Source organism: Nicotiana tomentosiformis, chromosome 9 (assembly GCF_000390325.3).
Source record: "Nicotiana tomentosiformis chromosome 9, ASM39032v3, whole genome shotgun sequence".
Lineage (NCBI taxonomy): Eukaryota > Viridiplantae > Streptophyta > Magnoliopsida > Solanales > Solanaceae > Nicotiana > Nicotiana tomentosiformis.
Window position 1 is genome coordinate 9,171,611 of NC_090820.1, and position 20,919 is coordinate 9,192,529.

Genomic DNA, 20,919 nt, shown 5'->3' on the forward strand with positions numbered 1-20,919 from the left:
CGTGTGCTTCGTCCAGGATCTTTTTCGCCAGTTCATCCACATTAGGAACATACAGACGATTTTGGAGTCGCAGAATACCATCTGCACCAATAGTGACTTCCTTGGCACCACCTCGTAGTGCCGTTTCTCGAAGAACCATTAAGTGTGGATCATCATACTGGCGAGCCTTGATCTGCTCAAATAGCGAAGACTGAGCTACGACACATGCAAGAACTCGGCTGGGCTCCGAAATATCTAGCCGCACAAGTTTGTTAGCCAAGGACTGAATATCCGAGGCTAATGGCCTTTCCTCTACTGAAATGAAAGCCAAACTACCCATACTCTCCGCCTTTCTGCTCAAGGCATCTGCAACCACATTTGCTTTGCCCGGATGATACAAGATAGTAATATCATAATCTTTTAGTAACTCCAGCCATCTGCGCTGCCTCAAATTTAGGTCCCTCTGCTTGAACAAATGCTACAAATTGAGATGATCAGTATAAACTTCACAGGATACCCCATAAAGATAATGCCTCCAAATCTTAAGGGCGTGAACAATTGCAGCTAACTCCTAATCATGTACCAGATAATTCTACTCGTGGGGTTTCAACTGACGTGAAGCATATGCAATAACTCGCCCTTCCTGCATTAATACACAACCCAAACTAATGCGTGAAGCGTCACAGTACACTGTATACATTCAACCGAAAGACATTACCAGAAACTCATAATGACCATATCTAGTACGAAAAGTAGTTGTCGGAACATCCGAATCTCGAATCTTCAACTGATGATACCCCGACCTCAAGTCGATCTTAGAGAACATCCTAGCACCCTGCAATTGGTCAAATAGGTCATCAGTACGCGTCAACGGGTACTTGTTCTTAATAGTGACTTTGTTCAATTGGCGATAATCAATACACATCCGCATTGTTCTATCCTTCTTTTTCACAAATAATATCGGTGTACCCCAAGGCGATACACTCGGTCTGACGAACCCTTTGGCTAGTAACTCTTCAAGTTGTTCTTTCAATTCTTTCAGAGCTATGAGATACGGTGGGATAAATATAGGCTGGGTATCTGGAGCCAAGTCAATACAAAAATCTATATCACGATCAGGTGGCATACCTGAAAGATCTGAAGGAAACACATCGGATAACTCCTGAACTACTGACACTGAATCAATAGTCGGAGTCTCTGCAGTAGTTGTAAATCGGCTATAAACCTCCACACTCTCTCCGCCTCGGTATGGAGTATCATAAGTGCATGTCAAGATAATTTAGAAAACCTCGCCTCATAATCAGTCACTGACATCTGACCCTGCTGGAGCTGCTCAAACTGAAACCGCAACTCTTCCCTCTAGGAGGGTGGAATATACCTGTCCAGGAAGATATTGGTGAACCTGTCCCAAGTCAAGGGAGGAGAATTTGCTGGTCTGCCAAGAGCATACGACTGCCACCATCTACGGGCTCTGCCCTCTAGCTGAAAAGTAGCAAAGTCAACCCCATGAGATTCCAATATCCTCATGTTGTGTAGTATGTCCCTGCAATGATCAATGAAGTCCTGTGGATCCTCATGTCCTCACCACCAAAGACAGGAGGATGTAGTCTAGTCCATCTGTCCAATATTTTCTGAGGATCGGCGGCTACAGCTGGCATGGGCTCAAGTGTAGCTGCTGCCACTGGCTGGGCTCCACCCAAGGGTAGTGCACCCTGGGTTTGATATACAACAGCTGCCTATCCATGAGCCTCCGTGGTAGGGGTCTGTGCTCTCCCGCCTGCCTGAGATGTGGTTTGGTGTGCCGGAAATAAACCGGCATGAGTCATATTGTTCATGAACCGCAGCATACGGCCCATGACATCCTGAAATCCAGTGCAGATATGAAATCCACCTGAGATGGCTCTGCCACAAGCACCTCACCCTACTCTTCAATAATGGGATTCTCTGCTGGACCCACTGGCGGCATAACTAGAACAGTCCAGGGACGTCCTCGCCCTCTACCACGGGCTGGAGCCCTCCCTAGGCCTCGACCTCTAGCAATTGGGGGACTAGCTCTTCCCTGGTCTGGAACTTCATTCGAGCACGTTCTCACCATCTGTGAGAGAATAAGAGAAGGATATTTAGTACTACATAAATTGCACTATGGAATATGAAGAAAGGTAATTTCCTAACACCTAATAGCCTCTCGAAGATAAGTACAGACGTCTCCGTACCGATCCGCAAGACTCTATTAGGCCTGCTCATAACTTGTGAGACCTAAGTGAACCTAGTGCTCTGATACCATGTTGTCATGACCCAATTTCACCTATAAGTCGTGATGGCGCCCAACACTACGGCTAGGCAAGCCAACTAACAAATTAAGCATACATTGATAAAATTTAAAACCAAGAAAATATAATAAAACCCAAACTCTACCAATGTGTGTGCCAAGACCTGGTATCACAAGTGTATGGGCATCTAGTAGATTATACAAGACCTCAAATGTTGTCCAAAATAAAAATAGACAGTATTAAAATACAAAGAGAGACACTCGTAGCTGCAAAACAGATCAGAGAAACAACTCACCACTAAGTCCCTGGATAACGTGAGTGTAAGACGATAGGTCCCCCATTAGTACTTGCCTCAGTTCCTGCACAAAAAGTGTAGCAAGTGTAGTATGAGTACGTAAACAACGTGTACCCAGTAAGTATCAAGCCTAATCTCGAAGTGGTAGAGATAAGATGGCCGACTTTGACACTCACTATGGGGCAATAATAATAATTTAAATACAACTAGGATATTTAAATCAGCATGATTTACAAAATTTACAATAATTTATTTAATTAACGAAAATAATCAAAAATTTTCAAATGCAACAATTCTTAATATATTAATTAAATTCCTTCAATTCGAATAATTTCCAATCTATCAATTAAATATCATTTTCAGGAATAACAATTAATTCTTTAACAAGCGAAAATAATAATTTATTTTATTCCAAGGATTTTCCAATTTATCAATTAGCTTCGCAAGCTGAAATAAGCTATTAAAGTATCATGTAATTATTATTATTATTAAGCACGATTTCTGCCGAGGACGTACGACCCGATCCAGAGTGTCGTGTACACTGCCGAGGGACGTGCGACGCGATCCATAGATGCATTTATCCCGCCGAGGCGTTCGGCCCGCTCCACATGAAAGGAGGACATTTTCTTATGTATCTCTGGAAGGAGAGTATATTTATTATGAGATAAATTAGGGAGGAAGAATAATTTCTTTTAACAATTAATTAATTTAAACAGATAATCAAACATATAAAATTTTCCATCCTTTAATATTTTGATCTAACAATTCACAATATATATATATATATATATATATATATATATATATATATCAAATAATATTTATTAAGCAAGGAATATAATTTAAACAAGTAATTCATGCTTTGAGTCCTAAACTACCCGGACTTTAGCAATAATAGTAGCTACGCACGGACTCTCGTCACCTCGTGCGTACGTAGCCCCCGCAATTATCAATAATTATTCAATTTAATCCTTATGGGGTAAATTCTCCCTTACAAGATTAGACAAGAGACTTACCTCGTCTCAAAGTCCACTTTTCAATTATCGCGTCGCATAAAAATTCTCGATTCAATGCCGAAAAAATCCGAAACTATCCAAAAGTTATATAAAATAATTAATATATTTTCAATAATTCAAAATTCAACTATTAATAAATTACCCTATCCAAAGTGATAAAATTTCTAAAATTCACCCCGGGCCCACGTGCCTGGATTCTGAAAATTTTCGGATGGAAACGTTACCCATAATCTCAAGAACTCAAATATATAATTTCTACCCAATTCCATAACTATTTTCGTGGTTAAAATCTCATTTTTATAAAAATCTAGATTTTTAACCTAAACCTTTGATTTCTAAGATTTACTAGTTATAATCTACTTATAATATATGTAGTTAACTCAAAGGGTGTAGAATTAACTTACCTCCAAGTTGTTAGTTGAAAACTCCTCACAAAGAGCTCCAAAATCGCCCAAGTATGGAAGAAAATGGGCAAAAATGGTGAGCTCCCGTTCTTTTAAGCTTTCTGCCAAACATGTCTTTCGCACCTGCGGAAGTTGGAATGCACTTGCGGCTCCGCACCTGCAGAAAAATCCTCACAGGTGCGAGTTTCACTTGCCCGGCAAATTCTCGCATTTGCGCATAAAGCTTCGCACCTGTGCGTTCGCAGGTGTGCAAATCGTCCGCATCTGTGGTGGATTGCCCCTTCCCTTTTCTGCTTCTGCGCTCGAAATCTCGCATATGCGAGTGCCACGCCTGCGAGCTTCTATCGCATCTGCGAATGTCGCATTTGCGACTGGCCAAGCGCAGGTGCGATTCTGACAGTAGCTGTGAGCTTCAGTTTTGGCTCCCAACTTCCATCTTGGTCCGAGCCTCGGCCGATTGACCCTCGGGGTCTCTGGGACCCCGCCCGAATATACTAACAGGTTTGAAATCATAAAACGGACTTGCTCGAACTACGTGTAAAACAAAATCAAATCTAAGAATCATACCCTAAACCAAATTGAATCAAACTTAAGAACTTCAAGTTCTTCAATTTACTTCTAATACGCCAAAACATACTTAATCTACCCGGAATGACATGGAATTTTGCGTGCAAGTGTTAAATCACTATACAAAACCATTCCCAAACTCATAATTCTAAACGGACTCCAATTTCTCAAAAACCTACTCCAAACCAAATTTAAGAACTTTAAACCTTCAAATAGTTGATTTTCACTATTAAGCACCAAAACGCTCCCAGGTTATTCAAAACCCGATTCGAATATACGCCAAGTCCGAAATCATCATATGAACCTATTGGAACCGTCAAATCCCGATTCCGGGGTCGTTTTCTCTAAATGTTGACCGAAGTCAAACTTGTCCATTTAAAGCTAACTTAAGGAACCATGTGTTCCGATTTCAACCCAAACGCTTTCAAATCCTGAACCAACATTTCCCGCAAGTCATAAATTAATAAAAGCATGTTCGGGAGTTTTATTTTAGGGAATGAGGTTCTAAAAGTTAAAATAACCGGTTGAATCATTACAACAAGAATTTTTACATGTGACTTTGATTTAAAAGATTGTTTGACAATTGGCCTTGCTAAGTCAAGTGTCATCTTGCATGAAAGAAAGCTGACAAGTAAGTAAGACACTTGTCATGAACTAAACTCATTTTCATGCTATAAATAGAATGATCATTAGCCATCATATTCACTCAATTCTTAACAAAGAATTCTTCTTTAGCTATTCATTACTTTCTTCCTCCCATCATTACCTATTATCGCAGAATTCTTCTTTATTATTATTATTATGGGATATTTTTTCATCAATTTATCCCAAAAATTATTATAAAATGTCCTATATAAGCAAGGAATTTGTTCTTCAGTGAATCCCAGCTCTGGAGTCCATTTATGAATCCATGGAATATAGAACTCTATAAAGAAATATATTTGGTCAGTTTTTCTCAATAGCAGATATGATCTGCATGGTATAACTCATTCAAATTTGGCGAAACTTTAGTCCATTCTTTGTATAACATGAGAAATGGGTCAGGTAATATTCTGACTGTTGGACCGTGGTATGACCACTAATTTAAGAACCAATTAGGAATGGGTCCTGCAAATATCTTTGCACATACCTTTATGAACCAAGTATACTTATGTCTCTTATTATTATAATAAAGCACTTTATCAAAGGCTTAAATATAATCCCAATATGTAAAATTCATACGAGTTTTGTTAAGGCTTACCTGCCTTTCTTTCATTGTGGAAATCCCCCAATCTTCAACAGATATAATCTGTTTAATAATAATTTTTGAGAAGTTATAAACATTCTCATCCGTGCTATAACCGGAAAAGTACTGAAATTCTGCACTGCCTGTACTGGTGAGAATAGTCTCATAATAAGAACGAGTTTTGTATGACTCACCCGGATAATATAATCCATTAATAAAATACCTTTGGAATATCTTCTATGACTGATATTTTCTCTGTATCTCAGAATTTTCTAAAAGAAATATCATTTATTTTTTAAGCAATTTTTCATAGGACTTTATATCATCAGTGTCCTCTTTGGCAATTGAAGCAAATATATCACTTTGCTTTTGAGCAGCTAAATATGTCTGCAGATGACGGTATAATGGGCTGTCCTCTGGAATATCTTCCAGATGAATAGAAGGAGTTGACGAAGATTCGCCTTTGAGAGATATCTTCTCATTAATTAAACTCTTTTTTCCCATTTGTATCACTGGGGAGTTAGATGAGGATCCATATGTTCTATAATTATGCTCTTGGGGATGATCTTTCCCCTCTGCCTCTGCCTCTACCTCTGGCCCACGGAGGGTCCATGCTACAAATATAACAATTTATTTTATTCAGATAAATAATAGTCTTGTATATCATCTCTAATATTTTCAGAATAATCATGAATAGAAAATTCTTCTTCGATAATGTTATCAATAATTTTATCAATTATAAGACTTTGTAAGTCTCTATATAACTTAACCACTTTCAAAATAGTGATTAATATTTTTTCATCTGGAAATGTTTTATAGAAATTCACGATTAATTTAAGTATTCACAGGATAAGAAATCATGAAGAGAATTATCAATTCCCTTTTTATATTAAATTTTGAAATCAAAAGGAGCTAATTGAGCCTGCCACCTTGCAAATATTAATTTTGAAGCATCATGTTTAAAATCTTTGTTAAACATATATTTAACAGATTGAACACCAGTTTTTATTAAAAACTTTTGATTGTATAAATCATCCTGAAATTTTAAAACACATTTAACAATAGTCAACATTTCATGAGCCACAATAGCATATTTTTTCTGGGCTTCAGTCCATTTTCCCGAGTGAAATCTTATCAAATATTCATAATTATTGTTGGGATTAACTTGTTTTAAAATCCCACCATAGCCAATATTAGACGCATTTGTCTCAATAATCTTTTGCCATGCTGGATTAGCAAGAGTTAAACAAGGTAAAGACATAACACATTATTTAATATTTTTAACCAAAGTAGTATGACTAACAGTCCAAGTTTTTTATAATCCTTTTTAGCCTGTCGTATAAAGGGGCCAAATCACGAGATCGCCTGGATCTGAACTTATATGTTTATCTTATAGAATTTATTTTAAATTACTATCTACGTTAAATCCTAGATGTAAATTATATGATACATCCGATCAGATTATATTGATGGAAACTAATTTTGCAAAGTCTAAGGTCACCACGAGGAGACCTATTAAGTGGGAAGAAATTATTTTCCCAACTACTTGGACTTTGGATTCGGTTATATCCCCAAGTCAAATAACAAATACTGTCACTAATACTGAATATTCTTATATTACTCAAAATTCGGATGGTAGGATTTGCATCCAATTTGATGATAATAGTTCTACTTATAATAGGCAGTCATTTTCTAATAATAGACTTTTGCCTACTATTAGTCCTAATTATAATAGGCATTCATTTTCTAATCATAAACGTTTACCTGCAATTCAACATATTTCTCCTGTTGAACCAGTCTATGAACCTGCTCGACATCGTGCTGCATCTTTGCACACTATTTCTACTAAAATTAGTAATAAGCCCGTTGAAAGGGTTAAAATTAACCCTCAAACAAATATTGTTCAGGATAATGATAATATTTCTGATAAGGATATTCCTTCTGCATCCAAAATGGATTTTAACCCCAATGATGTTTAATGAATCCACAACAAATCAATTTTAGTCCAGAGTCACATGTAAGAAAATATATTCAAAAGGAATTTTTAGTAATAAATGGAACAGGTTTAAAACTTGGTTTTTTAATACTTATAGTAAATAAGATTTAAATAATATTTCTCAAGAGTTTTATGAAACTTGTGCTTTACATAATCAAATTATGTATTTTGTTCCTTGGTTTATAACCACTTATTTACTGCTTTACATAAAGGTTTTAGAAAGATCTTATAAAGATGGGAGTGGTAATATTACTAAAGCCATATACCCACCTCAAGCACCTTTTGTTTTACCTAATAATACAGGTATTACGTTTATTGCATTCTAAAAATTTATTGATGAAGATGTTGCTGCAGTCAGCATCGCAGAAATTAATAATTTAATTTCTCAAAATAATTATTTGAATTTATATGTTAAAGTTTTGGGTGAACATATCAGTTATCTTGATAAAAAACTTGATGAATTAACAGTTTTGATAAAGGAGATGAGTACTAGCAAGAAGGTAACTGATATTGCCTCTACTTCAGGAAGCAAATCAGAAGCTTAAATTGTTCTTATTCATGTTCAAAGACTTCCTGAGATTCAGGATTTTAAATTCAAATCGTTAAATGATTTAGAAGAACTTCTTGATAAAAAGTTATCTGGTTTAAATGTCAAACCTATTGATTTATCAAAATATTTTGCTGATAAATTAGAAACCACTTCTGATTATAAAAATAAAATTTGGTCAGAGTTTAATAAACTCAAAGGTTATCCCAAAAATAATAATAAGTATGCTGATAAACCCAGGATGCAAACTTATTATTATAATCGTCCTACTCCTCAAGATGTGTTAATAGAAGAACGAGATTGGAATCAGACTAATATGTCTTATAGTGGTTCCGAAATTTATGAATGGAATCTTGATGGTTTAACTGATAGACAATTGACTATTCTTGTGCATAGAATGCTTATGTATGCAACTATCTGTAAAAGTGTAAAAAATACAGATAGAACTATTTGCAAAATAATTATTATAGGTTTTACTGCCCAACTTCGTGGTTGGTGGGATAATTATTTAACTATTGAAGAAAATAATTATCCCAACAGTTAATCTGTTTTTATAAGCCCATATGTCTAGCGGTTCTAACCGTGAAAGAGGATGCCCTTTAACATATTTAGCGGACTTTAGGTTCATGGCTTGCTAGATGGAGCCACTAAGGCAAAGCCAATAAGAGTAGTACTAGATTCGACTGTACCACCATCTTGGAACCAAGCCAAGAAACTATATTAAAATTCTTTTATATTTTGATAGAGGCCAGATCTTTCATGGTTAATATGCAAGAGAAGTTTGATATTCAACATAGATATGAATCTTTTAGCCGGACATAGTCACGGCTGGGAAGAGAAACGAAGTATTTAAAGTATCAATTGACTAATGAAATAAATACCTCTTAAGGCCGGGATGCAAGGCCTGAATGCGATCAACTGGAGATTTTATTTACTTCAACGCTGATTACACAAGATAGTACTTACAATAGAGAGAGAGAGAGAGAGAGAGAGAGAGAGAGAGAGATAGAGAGAGAGATAGAGAGAGAGAGAGAGAGAGAGTTTTGGCTGATGCCTCATCTCAAAAGAAGAAACGACCCTATATATAGAAAAGAAAAAAACAGAAAGAATCTATGCACAGTAAAGTAGGTCCCATATGTGGGTCCCTTATACAGTGTATTTACTGTGTATACAATATTTCTACTATATAAACAGTGTATCTACTGTTGAGTGGGGTCGGCTTCACTGTTGATCATATTCCACGTCTCTCTAATTCTTTCATCTGTTGGATGAAATCTTCCGCATTTTCTACAGCTTCGTCAAATAATATCTTCTCCGATTGAATAGGCTGAGAATCTTCTGCAATATCATCGTTGCTTGTTTCACTACGCATTAAAGTGTCAGATTTTTCATACTGGTTAATAGATTGAAGTAAGTTTCTTTTTACTTCTTCCAAATACTTATTAATCAATTTCTATAAGATAAACATATAAGATCAGATCCAGGCACATAATTATAACCATGCGTTTTCACACGTATTTGTCAAAATAAGTCTACATTTCTCACTTCTTTTTCTTGGTTAAAAACCAGTTATACCCTCCAATTATACTTGGAACACCTTTTATCAACGCTATTTATCCTTTTACTAGCATAGATTCTAAAGGATTTACAACAACTTATAAAGATAAAAAAATAAGTTTATACTTTTGTTACAGATCTCATAACTAGGGATATTAATACTTTAATAGATATAAACCAAAACTATATTGATTCTTTGCAATTAGAATTATTTAGTATGAATATATTTGATACTTTAAAATCCACTAAAGTATAGGAAAAAATTAAATTGATATCTGAACAAATTGCTATTGATATTTGTGCCGATCATCCTAGCGCTTTTTGGAATCGGAAAAAGCATATTGTCACTTTTCCATATGAAGATAATTTTTCTGAAGATGATATCCCTACTAAATCTTGACCTTATCAGATGAACGCTGAATTAGTAGAATTCTGTAAAAACGAAATTGATAATTTATTACAAAAAAGTTTGATAAAATCTTCAAAATCTCCTTGGTCTTGTACCGCTTTTTATGTAAATAATGCAGCATAAAAGGAACGTGGCATTCCTAGATTGGTTATAAATTATAAACCTTTGAATAAATATTTAAAGTGGATTAGGTATCCTATCCCCAATAAAAAGGATTTGTTATCAAGATGATATGATGCCAATATATTTTCAAAGTTTGATTTAAAATTTGGTTATTGGCATATTCAAATATTTAAAGAGCATACTTATAGAACTGCTTTTAATGTTCCATTCGGGCAATATTAATGGAATGTTATGCCTTTTGGTTTGAAAAATGCCCATTCTGAATTTCAGAAAATAATGAATGATATTTTTAATCTATATTTAGATTTTATCATCATTTATATTGATGACATATTAGTATTTTCTAAAACATTTGAAATGCATATTAAGCATCTTGATATTTTTAAAAAGATTGTTATGGAAAATGGTTTAGTTATTTTCAAACCAAAAATGAGTTTATTCCAAACAGATGTTCGATTTTTTGGACATAATATTTGTCAAGGAAAAATTACTCCTATTCAAAGATCGATTGATTTTGCATCAAAATTTCCTGATGTTATTACTCACAGAACTAAATTACAAAGATTTTTGGGAAGTTTAAATTATATATCCCCATTTTATAAAAAATTATCTCGTGATTTGGAGCCTTTATACGACAGGCTAAAAAAGGATTATAAAAAACCTTGGACTTATAGTCATACTACTTTGGTTAAAAATATTAAACAACGTGTTAAGTCTTTACGATGATATTGAAGAAGATTCCCAGTCTATTCAATCATAGAAGATATTATCTGACGAAGCTGTAGAAAATGCGGAAGATTTCATCCAATAGATGAAAGAATTAGAGAGACGTGGAATATGATCAACAGTGAAGCCGTCGAGCCCACTCAACAGTAGATATACTGTTTACACAGTTGAAACACTGTATACACAGTAAAAACACTTTATAAGGAACCCACATATGCGACCAACTTTACTGTGCATAGATTCTTTCTGTTTTTTTTTCTTTTCTATATATAGGGTCATTTCTTCTTTTGAGAGGGTGCATCAACCAAAAATCTCTCTCTCTCTCTCTCTCTCTCTATTGTAAGTACTATCTTGTGTAATCAGCGTTGAAGTAAATAAAATCTCCGGTTCATCGCATTCAGGCCTTGCATCCCGGCCTTAAGAGGTATTTATTTCATTAGTCAATTGATACTTTAAATACTTCGTTTCTCTTCCCAGTCGTGACTATGTATGGCTAAAAGATTCATATCTATGTTGAATATCTAACTTCTGTTGCATATTAACCATGAAAGATCTTGCCTCTATCAAAATATAAAAGAATTTTAATATAGTTTCTTGGCCTGGTTCCAAGATGGTGGTACAGTCGAATCTAGTACTACTCTTATTGGCTTTGCCTTAGTGGCTCCGTCTATGTCACGACCCGAAACTTTCCACCGACGGGGCCGTGATGGCGCCTAACATTTCCCTTGCTAGGCAAGCCAACGTTAGCGAATCATTTACCAATTTCTTATTTCCATTCAGTAATTAACATTAATTAACTACAACAAAAAATAACAAGTGCGGAATATCATAAATATGTATTAACTACTACCACCCGGATATGGAGTCACAATTCACAACCATTCTAGAATTTACAACAAGTAATAGTCTGAAAGAAATTAAACTGTCTCAACGAAAGTAAACAGTAAGACATAAAGGATAGATGGGGACTTCAAGGTCTGTGAACGCCGACAGATCTACCTTGAGTCTCCGGACAACGGACAGTAGCAAATCTCGATCAACCAGAGCCGGTATCAAAATTTGCACCGAAAGTGCAGAGTGCAACATCAGTACAACCGACCCCATGTACCGGTAAGTGTCGAACCTAACCTCGGCGAAGTAGTGATGAGGCTAAGACAAGACACCCACATATAACCTGAACAGTATAATCATGCTAGAGGCAATCACAATAAGTAAAACAATAATGCAGAAATAATGGGAGGGAGCATGCAGTGGGGGAATACAACATAAAGAGTGAGAATACTGAAAGGACATAATTAAATCAGAAATCCTTACCCTTTGTGCTTTTACTCTCTTCCTCATAATATAAAATAAATTATGCACGACAGCACCCTTCGTGCTTTACACTCTTCCTCACAATATAATTAAATTATGCACGGCATCATGGTTGCGGGATCTGAAGATGTACCTACGTTCCTGTTGTAGCATCACCCTTCGTGCTTTACACTCTTCCTCACAATATAATTAAAATCAATAACAACGGATAGAGAGAAATTTTACAAGAAATCAATATTTCATAAATGATTACTTTCACAATTTAACATCTCAACCTCGAATCAATATTCACAATTTTATCGACCTTGGTATAACCGGATACAAGTCTTCCAACATTTCAACAACAACAATAAGCATGGATAGCAAGATTTAAGACTACAAAATTTCAAGAAATGGAATTTGCTATGACTCGACCTCAACGTATAGATGCTCGTCACCTCAACTATACGTCGTATTCAACAACAAAACACGTAGCAAATACTCACACAATACAAAGTTAGACACAACACTTACCTCGCTCCGAAGGTCACTAAATCCTCAATCACGACTTTTCCTTTGGAATTCGCCTCCAAACCACTCGTATCTATTCAAAAATGACTCAATAGTATCAAATATTGCTAAAGGAATCAATAACATCGCATAAATTAAATTTCCCAAATATTTCTCCAAAAGTCGAAAAATTGACCACGGGCCCGCTTGGTCAAAACACGAGGTTTGAACCAAAATCTTTTTACCCATTCACCCCCGAGCCCGAATATGTAATTAGTTTTGGAATCCGACCTCAAATTAAGGTCTTAATCCCCAAATTCCCGAAATCCCTATTTTCTGCCCTAACCCCTAGTTCTACCATGAAAACTCTAGAATTTAGGTTGAAAATTCAAGAAGAGTAATGGGTAATTGAAAGAAAATGGTTTAGAATCACTTACCAACACTTTGGGGAAGAAAATGGCTCTTGAAAATCGCCTCTACCAGTTTGGTTCTTGAAAGATGTTGTAGAAATGGCTTAAACCCGTGTTTGATTCTATTTTATGCACTGGGCGACAATGTGCATCGCGTTCGCGAGGCCACTATCGCGTTCGCGAAGGGTACTGGATGTCAAGCTTTCGTGTTCGCGATACCTAGCTCGCATTCGCGATGGTTACGCCCCCTAGCCTTCACGTTCACGAGACGTTGCTCGCATTCGCGAGATGTTGCTCGCGTTCGCGAGACGTTGCTCGCGCTCGCGATGAAGGAGCTCGCGTTCGCGAGATGTTGCTCGCGTTCGCGAGACGTTGCTCGCGTTCGCGAGACGTTGCTCGCGTTCGCGAGACGTTGCTCGCGTTCGCGAGACGTTGCTCGCGTTCACGAGACGTTGCTCGCGTTCACGAGACATTGCTCGCGTTCGCGATGAAGGAACAATCAACCCTCCCCAGGTGCTTCGCGTTCGCGATGAGAAGGTCACGTTCGTGAAGGGTAAATCCCCCCTCACTTCGCGTTCGCGAAGAAGAATTCTCAGCCTCACATGATTACATTTCGCGTTCGCGAGAGTCTTTCGCGGACGCGAAGAAGGACATGCCAGAACATAGATTCTGCAGAAAAAACCAGATTTCCAAAGTCTAAAATACCCCGTGGCCTATCCGAAACTCACCCGAGCCCTCGGGGCTCCAAACCAAACATGCACACAAGTCTAAAAACATCATGTGAACTTGCTCGCGCGATTAAATCGCCAAAATAACACCTAGAACTACAAATTCATATCTTGAGCTAGGGACCTCCGAATTCGATTCCGGGCATACGCCCAGGTCCCATAATTTGATACGGACCTACCGGGACCGTTAAAGCACGAATCCGGGTCCGTTTACTAGAAATGTTGACCGAAGTCAACTAAAATCAACTTTTAAGGCAAATATTCTTATTTTCATTAATTTTCAACACAAAAGCTTTTCGAAAACCTGCCCGAACTGCGCACGCAAATCGAGGAGGGTAAAAATGCAATTTTATTTAAGGCTTAAGAGCGCAGATTCGAGTTCTAAAACATAAGATGACCTTTTGGAGTCATCACATTCTCCACCTCTAAAACAACCGTTCGTCCTCGAACGGACATAGAAAATTACCTGGGCTGGTGAAAAGGTGGGGATATCTACTCCGCATGTCGGACTCGGACTCCCAAGTAGCTGCCTCAATAGGATGACCTCTCCACTGCACTCGAACTAAAGGGTAACTCTTTGACCTCAACTGACGAACCTACCGGTCTAGAATGGCCACCGACTCCTCCTCGTAAGTCAAATCCTTGTCCAACTGGACAGAGCTGAAATCTAACACGTGGGACGGGTCACCATGATATTTCCAGAGCATGGACACATGGAATACCGGATGAACTGAGGATAACCTTGGAGGCAACGCAAGTGTATAAGCTACTTCCCCCACTCTCTCGAGGATCTCAAAAGGCCCGATATACCTCGGGCTCAACTTGCCCTTCTTCCCAAAGCTCATAACACCCTTCATGGGCGATACCTGAAGCAATATTCTTTCTCCAACCATGAATGCAATATCACGAGCTTTACGGTCAGCATAACTCTTCTGCCTGGACTGAGCTGTGCGAAGTCGATCCTGAATAATCTTGACCTTATCCAAGGCCTCTTGAACTAAATCTGTACCCAATAACCGAGCCTCCCCCGGCTCGAACCACCCAACTGGGGACCTACACCGTCTACCATATAATGCCTCATAGAGAGCCATCTGAATGCTCGACTGGTAGCTGTTATTGTAGGCAAACTCCACTAACGGCAAATATTTATCCCAAGAACATCCAAAGTCAATAACACAGGCGCGGAGCATGTCCTCCAAGATTTGAATAGTACGCTCAAACTGCCCGTCCGTCGGAGGATGAAATGCTGTGCTCAACTCAACCCGCGTACCCAACTCATGCCGAACTTCCCTCCAAAAGTGCGAGGTAAACTGCGTACCTCGATCAGAAATGATAGACACGGGCACACCGTGAAGACGAACGATCTCACGAATATATATCTCTGCCAACCGCTCCGAGGAATAGGTAACAGCCACATGAATGAAACGCGCTGACTTAGTCAGTCTGTCCACAACGACCCAAGCTGCATCGAACTTCCTCTGAGTCCGTGGGAGTCCAACAACAAAGTCCATAGTGATACGTTCCCACTTCCACTCAAGAATATCTAACCTCTGAAGTAAACTACTAGGTCTCTGATGCTCACACTTTACCTGCTGGAAATTTAGGCACCGACCTACATAGGCAACTATGTCCTTCTTCATTCGCCTCCACCAATAATGCTGCCTCAAGTCCTGATACATCTTGGCGGCGCTCGGATGAATAGAATACCGGGAACTGTGGGACTCCTCAAGGATCAACTCACGAAGTCCATCCATATTAGGCACACAAATACGACCCTGCATTCTCAAAACTCCGTCATTTCCAACAGTAACCTACTTGGCACCACCGTGCCGCACTGTGTCTCTGAGGACAAGTAAATGAGGATCGTCATCCTGCTGATCTCTAATGCGCTCAAATAAGGAAGACCGAGCGATTGTACAAGATAGAACACAACTGGGCTCAGAAACATCCAACCTCACGAACTGGTTGGCCAAGGCCTGAACATCCAATGCAAGCAGTCTCTCACCAACTGGAATATATGCAAGTCTACCCATACTGACTGACTTTCTACTCAAAGCATCGGCCACCACATTGGCCTTCCCGGCATGATACAATATGGTGATATCATAGTCTTTCAATAACTCCATCCACCACCTCTGTCTCAAATTGAGTTCCTTCTGCTTGAACAAATATTGCAAGCTCTGATGATCAGTGAATACCTCACATGGCACGCCATAAAGATAGTGCCTCCAAATCTTCAGCGCGTGAACAATGGCTGCCAGCTCTAGATCATGAACATGGTAATTCTTCTCGCGGACCTTCAGCTCTGGTAGCATATGCAATAACCTTGCCACCCTGTATCAACACCGCACCCAGACCAATACGAGATGCATCACAATATACTGTATAAGATCCTGAACCTGTGGGTAACACCAATACCGATGCCGTAGTCAAAGCCGTCTTGAGCTTCTGAAAGCTCGCTTCACACTCGTCTGACCAACTGAACGGGGCACCCTTCTAGGTCAATCTGGTCAACGGGGCTGCTATGGATGAAAACCCCTCCATAAATCGACGGTAATAGCCTACCAAACCCAGGAAACTACGGATATCTGTAGCTGAGGTGGGTCTAGGATAATTCTGGACTGCCTCAATCTTCTTAGGATCCACCTGAATACCCTCTGCTGATACAACGTGACCCAAGAAAGCAACTGAACTCAACCAAAACTCGCATTTTGAGAACTTAGCATATAACTGGTTGTCTTTCAGAGTCTGAACAACGATCTGAAGGTGCTGCTCATGCTCATCTTGACTGTGGGAGTAGATAAAGATATCATCAATAAACACAACCACAAAGGAATCCAAATAGGGTTTGAACACCCGGTTCATCAAATCCATGAATGCTGCTGGGGCATTTGTCAGCCCAAATGACATCACTAGAAATTCATAATGCCCATACCGAGTCCGAAAAGATGTCTTAGGAACATCGGATGCCCTAATCCTCAGCTGATGGTAGTTAGATCTCAAATCAATCTTTGAAAACACCTTGGCACCCTGAAGCGGATCAAATAAATCATCAATCCTCGGCAATGGATATTTGTTCTTGGTGGTGACTTTGTTCAACTGTCGATAATCTATACACATCCTCATCGATCCATCTTTCTTCTTTATAAACAACACAGGTGCACCCCAGGGCAAGATACTAGGTCTAGTGAAGCCCTTATCAAGCAAATCTTGCAACTGCTCCTTCAATTCTTTCAACTCTGGCGGGGCCATGCGATATGGCAGAATGGAAATAGGCTGAGTGCCTGGAGCCAAATCAATGCAGAAATCGATATCCCTGTCGGGTGGCATCCCCAACAGGTCTACAGGAAACACCTATGGAAATTCATGAACAACCGGCACCGAATCCATGGAAGGAACCTCCACACTAGAATCGCGGACATAAGCCAAATAAGCTAGACACCCCTTCTCGACCATATGTCGAGCCTTCACATAAGAGATAACCCTGCTGGCAGAATGGCCAAGATTTCCTCTCCACTCTAATAGAGGCAACCCTTGTAAGGCTAAGGTCACCGTCTTGGCATGACAATCTAATATAGCATGATAAGGTGACAACCAATCCATACACAGTATGACATCAAAATCAACCATGTCGAGAAGTAGAAGGTCTACACGTGTCTCAAGACTCCCAATGATGACCACACACGAACGATAAACACTATTTACAACAATAGCATCTCCCACTGGTGTGGACACGTACACAAGAGCACTCAAAGAATCACGGGGCACAACCAAATAAGAAGCAAAATAGGATGACACATAGGAGTAAGTAGATCCCGGATCAAATAGAACTGAAGCATCTCTACTGCAAACTGAAACAGTACCAGTGATAATAACGTCAGATGACTCAGCCTCAGGCCTGGTTGGGAAAGCATAACACCGGGGCTGGGCCCCACCACCATGAACTACGTCCCTGGGACGGCCTCTAGCTGGCTGGTCTCCACCTCTAACGGCCTGACCTCCACCTCTAACTGTCTGGACTCTACCTCTGGCTGCCTGACCCATGCCTCTGGCTGGCTGAGCAGGTGGTGCAGCAACTGGTGCCGGGACCATGGCACGAGAACTCTAATACCATGAGCTGCCCGTTGCCTGAGGGCAAAATCTAGCAATGTGCCTCGAATCACCACAAGTATAACATAACTTCGGCTGCTATGACTATTGATCCTGAAACTGACCTTGTCGTCCTGAATAACCACCTTGATTACTCTGGAGTGGAGGTGCACTAACAGGAGTTGGTGGTGCACTGTAGGCTAGCTAGTCGGAATAATGCATCTGTGGGCCACGGCCACCTGAGGCACCGTGAGATGCCTACAACACTGAATGAAACGGCCTGGGAAGATGGCCTCTACCAAAAGTACTCCTGCCTCTAGGTGAGGCACCGCTGAACTCACCGGAATGACGAGATCTATTGTCAGACCCCTGACCTCCCTGAGTAAGAACCAGTTCGACCCATCTGGCGACATTAGCAGCCGCCTGGAAAGAAATCTCACTCCCAGTCTCCTTAGCCATCTGCAATCTGATAGGCTGAGCAAGTCCATCAATAAACCTCCTCACCCTCTCTCTCTCTCGGTGGGAAGCAGAAGAATAGCATGATGGGCCAAATCCACAAAACGGGTCTTATACTGAGTAACAGTCATAGTGCCCTGCTGGAGACGCTCAAACTGACGGCGACGCTCCTCCCTTAATGTGATAGGCAGAAACTTCTCTATGAAGAGCTGAGAGAACTGGTCAAAAGTAAGAGCAGGCAACCCAGCTGGTCTGGTCAACAAGTAATCTCTCCACCATTTCTTGGCGGAACCAGTCATCTGAAATGCAGCAAAATCGACCACATTGGTCTCCACTTTACCCATGTTCCGTAAAACCTCGTGACAACTGTCAAGATACTCCTGGGGATCCTCTGATGGAGCACTGATGAAGTGAACAGGAAAGAGCTTGATAAACCTGTCCAATCTCCATAAAGCCTCAAAAGATATAGCTGGCCCATCTCCGACCTGTGCCGCAATAACCAGCTGAACTAATCTAACTGGCTGAGCTGCTGCAGACTGATACTGGGGAGCTATCTGCTCCGGAGCGGGAGTGGTAGGAGTCTGGGCTCCTCCTCCAGCCTGAGAGACTATTGGTTCCACGGGAAATGCACCAGTTTGGGGCATACTCTCCATAAGGCCCACCAAACGGACTAGAGCGTCCTGAAGTACTAGGTAGCAATGAACCCCTCCGGAACCTGAGCTGGCCCGACATGAACAGTCTGGGATGGAACCTCCTCGTCAATCTCTATCTGAGGCTCCACTACTGAGGCTACTACTCAGGCACTAGGCTGAGCCCTGCCCTTGCCTCGGCCTCTGGCATGACCTCGACCTCAACCTCTGCCCCGCGTAGGAGCTATCACTAGAGGCTCTGGCTACTGCTCAGCTGAGGAAGCGGTACATTTTCTCGCCATCTGCGAGAGAATAAGAGTAGAAAAGTTCAATCAGTACTGAGAAAGCAAAATCGCACGACAAAGAAGAATAGAGGTGAAATGTGTTCCTAAACTTCATAGCCTCTGGAAGATAAGCACAGACATCTCCGTACCGATCCTCCAGAATCTACTAAGCTTGCTCGTGAATCGTGAGACCTAGGCAACCTAGTGCTCTGATACCAACTGTCACGACCCAAAATTTCCCACCAACGTTAGAGAATCATTTGCCGATTGATTATTTCCATTCAGTAATTAACTTTAATTAACATTAATTAACTACAACAAAAAATAACAAGTGCGAAATATCATAAATCTGTTTTAACAACTACCACCCGAATCTGGAGTCACAATTCACGAGCATTCTAGAATTTACAACAAGTAATAGTGTGAGAGAAATTCAATTGTCTGAATGAAAGAAAACAGTAATACATAAAGGATAGATGGGGACTTCAAGGTCTGTGAACGCCAACAGATTTACCTTGAGTCTCCGGACAACGGACAATAGCAAATCTCGATCAACCAGAGCCGGTATCAAAATCTGCACCGAAAGTGCAGAGTGCAGCATCAGTACAACCGACCCCATGTACTGGTAAGTATCGAACCTAACCTCGGCGAAGTAGTGACGAGGCTAAGACAAGACACCCACATCTAACCTGAACAGTATAATCATGCTAGTGGCAATAACAATAAGTAAAACAATAATGCAGAAATAATGGGAGAGGAGCATGCAGTGGGGGAATACAACATAAAGAGTGAGAATACTGAAAGGACATAATTAAATCGGAAATCCTTAAACGAATTGAGCAATCAAGATAGAAAGAAAAACTGCACGGCATCACCCTTCGTGCTTTTACTCTCTTCCTCACAATATAAAATAAATTATGCACGACATCACCCTTCGTGCTTTACACTCTTCCTCACAATATAATTAAATTATGCACTGCATCACCCTTCGTGCTTTACACTCTTCCTCACAATATAATTAAATTATACACAGCATCACCTTTCGTGCTTTACACTCTTCCTCATAATATAATTAAAATCAATAACAACGGATAGAGAGAAATTTCACAAGAAATCAATATTTCATAAATGATTACTTTCACAATTTAACATCTCAACCTCGAATCAATATTCACAATTTTATCGACCTTGGTGGAACCGGATACAAGTCTTCCAACATTTCAACAACAACAATAAGCATGGATAGCAAGATTTAAGACTACAAAATTTCAAGAAATGGAATTTGCTATGACTCGACCTCAACGTATAAATGCTCGTCACCTCAACTATACGTCGTATTCAACAACAAAACATGTAGAAAATACTCACACAATACCTATTCCCTCAAGCTAAAGTTAGACATAACA